The sequence below is a fragment of the Mus caroli genome, chromosome 3 (genome assembly GCF_900094665.2).
Source record: "Mus caroli chromosome 3, CAROLI_EIJ_v1.1, whole genome shotgun sequence".
Taxonomy (NCBI): domain Eukaryota; kingdom Metazoa; phylum Chordata; class Mammalia; order Rodentia; family Muridae; genus Mus; species Mus caroli.
This window is the reverse complement of record NC_034572.1, coordinates 80,698,032-80,701,962: the sequence shown is the minus strand read 5'-3', so window position 1 is coordinate 80,701,962 and position 3,931 is coordinate 80,698,032. Positions and strand designations below refer to the sequence as shown.

Below are 3,931 nucleotides of genomic sequence, written 5' to 3'. Positions count from 1 at the left end.
AAAAAAAAAAAAAAAAAAAAAAAAAAAAAAAAAAAAAAAAGAATCACTGGAGGGGCTGGGGATGTGGCTCAGCTGGCAGAGTGCTTGCCTGTCATGCATACGGCCTTGGGTTGTATCCTGAACTCTGTGTAAACCAGGTGTGGTGGCACATGCACTCATAGCACTCAGGAGATAGGTACAAGAGAATCAGAGGACCAAAATAATCCTTAGCTACAAATTCAAAGCCAGCTTGAGTCAGCCTGGGCTACATGAAGCCCTGTGAGAAAAAGAATTCCTGAAGTGTGTCTAGAGAAAGCAAGTTCCCCAATTGCAAAGCAGAGCAATGATGCCCTCTGGTGGCCGCCCAGCACCAGCGGGTTCTCTACCTTTGGAACTGGTTTTGGGGAGGGAATGTAGGAGTTTAGAGCTGTGGATTAGAGAAGAAGAACTAGAATGCTGCATACAGTGCTCAATGGGCTATTCTGGGGGAATCCTGAAAGAGGATAACGCCAAGAGAAATGCAACAATGAAGGTCTGGCTCATCAGAGTCCAGAGAACTTGAATGAGGCTCAATTAAAAAGTAATGGACTGTTTGGCAGAAGATACTTCTACACAGGGTACTGTTCAAGGCTATGTAAAGGCGACTGCTCCCTGTTCTTATCCACATCTACAGTGAGAGAGCAAGTAGGATAGTAAACTATGGGGGGGGGCAGTTGCTGGGGAAAGAACCATATACCATACACTCAAAGTTATAGGCTATGAAAAATGATGCCACCACAACGCGGGACAAGGGGTAAAGTGCATAAAGGGCAAGACTCTGCCCGCAGGGGGGAAAAAAAATCACTTCATTTAAATGGAGAAAGCCGAATAAGCACTTAGGAAAGTTTTCAATTAATATTTAATCAAAGTGCAGGGCATGGTGGCACATGCCTTTAGTCCCAGCACTTGGGAGGCAGAGGCAAGTGAATTTCTGAGTTCGAGGCCAGCCTGGTCTACAGACTGAGTTCCAGGACAGCCAGGGCTACACAGAGAAACTCTGTCTCAAAAAAAAAAAAAAAAAAAAAAAATGTATTCAAAGCAAACAGATGTCCCCACAACTTTAGTTTTAGGGGACCAGACTACATTTTGAACTGGAAGCAAAACTTTTTTGCAACACGTGGCACTTATTTTTTAGGGCATTAAAAAATGCAAAAAATAAGGGGGTGACGGGGGCTTGCATGAAGGCCATTTAAAGGGAGGTCATGTGTGACAGACAGGAGTGGTGCCCTTTCAAGGAGGGTCCTGCACAAAGCTGTAAAGGTGAAACCTACGTTACAATGGAGGATCTGGGGCTTTGGAAATGCCAGGACCACAGTGTACTTGTCAAGTAAACTACAGGCACAAAGTGAAGCTAGCTCAACAGAGGGGCTCTGTGTGCTACAGGCAGGAGAGCTGCAAGGGCCAGCCTACAGCCTATAGCCTGGCAGTCCAGATAATGTGATGACCAGTGCAGCAGGGTGCTGGGCATAGAACTGGAGGCTCTGGTGTTTGCCCCGTTGTCTTTCCCAGCTATGCCATGGGCAGCTATGCTGCAAGGCCTATGATCCTGGATGCTCTAAGCAAGCCTGGAGGGAGGAACAAGGCAGCGAGCAATTCCATGGCCTTGTCTTCAGTTCCTGCCTCCAGGTTTCTGCCTTGAATCCTGCTCTGATTTCTTCTTGGACTACAATTGTAAGCTAAAATAAACCCTTTCCTCCCCAAGTTGCTTTTAGTCAAAGTGTTTTTATCACAGCAATAGAACCTCTAAGAGAAGCCAGACAGTGGTGGTGCGCACCTTTAATCCCAGCTCTCGGGAGGCAGAGGCAGGCGGATTTCTGAGTTCAAGGCCAGCCTGGTCTACACAGTGAGTTCCAGGACAGCCAAGGCTACACAAAGAAGCCCTGTCTCGATAAAACTGAAAAGGAAAAAAAAAAGAGAGAGAGAGAAAGGGAGGGGGAGAGGGAGAGAGGGGGGGGGGGGAGAGAGAGAGAGGGGGAGAGAGGAGAGAGAGAGAGACAGAGAGAGAGAGAGAGAGAGAAAGAGAGAGAGACTGAGTCTAGGTATTGCTGATGTAACACTAACCATGTGTTTTGAGGAGGATTGAAAAAGGACTTTGGAATTTGGTACTGGAAAACCACCAAGCTTAACGAGCTGTTGTGCAAACTTATAGGAAGGATAATGCTGAGAGCAGTGCAGAGGATGAAGGCCAACCTTCAGAGGGAAGGTTGAAAGTTCCTTAAAGATCCTATTAAGGGCAGGCATAGCAGCGCATACCTTCCTTCTCAGCATTTGAGAAGCAGAGGCAAGACTGTCTCCGAGTTCATGGCCAGCCTGTTAAAAATGGTGAGTCAAAGGACAGCCAGAGCTACATAATGAGATCTTGTCTTGAAAAGACAAAACCAAACCAAAAGACACCACGCAGGTAAAATCTTCTAGCAAGTGCTTCCCAGGGGTCAGCACACAGAAGCTCTGTTCCAGTGTGGGCCCAGGCTGCATCTCATGCTGGCAGCCAAAACTGGTAATGTGTAAGAGCCACCAATGTGGCCTTTAATCCCAGCACTTGGGAAGCAGAGGCAGGTGGATTTCTGAGTTCGAGGCCAGCCTGGTCTACAGAGTGAGTTCCAGGACAGCCAGGGCAACACAGAGAAACCCTGTCTTGGAAAAAAAAAAAAAAACCAACAACAACAACAAAAAACAAACAAACAAAAGAGGCACCAATGCGGTGCTGCTTCTGAGGTCATGATGGAAAGGCTCATGGGAAGGTGACAGTGCAGCCTTAGTTGCCATACAAGGCCCATACTTGAAGGGATCCTGAAGAAAGCCTAGGACAGTCCCTGAAGAAAGCCTAGGAGAGGCTATTGGTAAAGGTGCCCTGTTGCAGCAGAGACCTCACACCACTGGATGGCCACCACGGACTGCAGCCAGCCTGAGCCTAGGACAGAAGCTGTGTGTGCTGTGCAAGCCCTTCGGAGCCTACGAGATCGTGAGTCTCTGAACAGGACACTTAAGCTGTGTAATGTTGGACTTTCTTTTCCTTTGACTGTGACTGTATCTATCCTGGCTCTTTCCTCTTAAAATAAAATACTTAACCTGTTTTTGATTTTCCAAGAGCCCATAGTTATAAGACCTTAAAGAAATCTGGAATTCTAAAGACTTTAGATATTTAAGACTTTAAACTTTTTAAGTGTTTGAATTTTTAAAGACTATGAGACTTTTATTAAAGTTTGGAGTAAGTTTTATATTGCAATATTGATATTACTATGACATGTTGGGGACAACAAGAAAGGAAAGGTTGATTTAACAATGATATGTTTGTTAAGGTGACTGGGGTCAACTACTTAGTCATCTTGAGACATTTACCTGAGAAGAGAGAACCTTATTTGAGAAAATGTCTCCACTTGTCTGTAGACAAGTCTGTGCTGTCTACTCTTTACGGTGACTGAAGCAAGTGCTGCCACCCCCAGGCAGGTATTTCAAGAAAGCAGGCCGAACAAGCCAGGAAGGAGCAAGCCAGCAGCAGCATTCCTTCCTGGCTTCAGCCATGGAGTTCCAGCCTTGAGTGCCCACTCTAACTTCCCTCATGCTGGACTATTACTGAAATAAACCCTTCCTTCCCTCTTAAGGCTGCTTTTGGCCATGGTGTTTTATCATAGGAAAAGAAACCCTGACTAAGACAGCTGGGCTCTACGGATTCCGGATTCAGTCATTATGCTCATGTCATGCACTTTGTGTGCAAACTTGGGTTTTGAGACAGGATCTCACCCTGTAACTGGAAACTGACCTGGAATCACAGAGATCCACCCATCTCTGCCTCCCAAGTATTGGCTTTAAAACTGTGTTCCCGGCTGGTGAGATGGCTCAGTGGGTAAGAGCACCCGACTGCTCTTCCGAAGGTCCAGAGTTCAAATCCCAGCAACCACATGGTGGCTCACAA

The 3,931-nt window shown here is 46.3% G+C and overlaps 1 protein-coding gene across 1 annotated transcript in view; it reads right to left on the bottom strand.

Annotated features, from left to right (window-relative positions):
- Isg20l2 (interferon stimulated exonuclease gene 20 like 2) overlaps positions 1–3,931 on the bottom strand; it is an 11,866-nt gene that overhangs the window by 4,788 nt on the left and 3,147 nt on the right. The gene's annotated exons all lie outside the window — the stretch shown is intronic.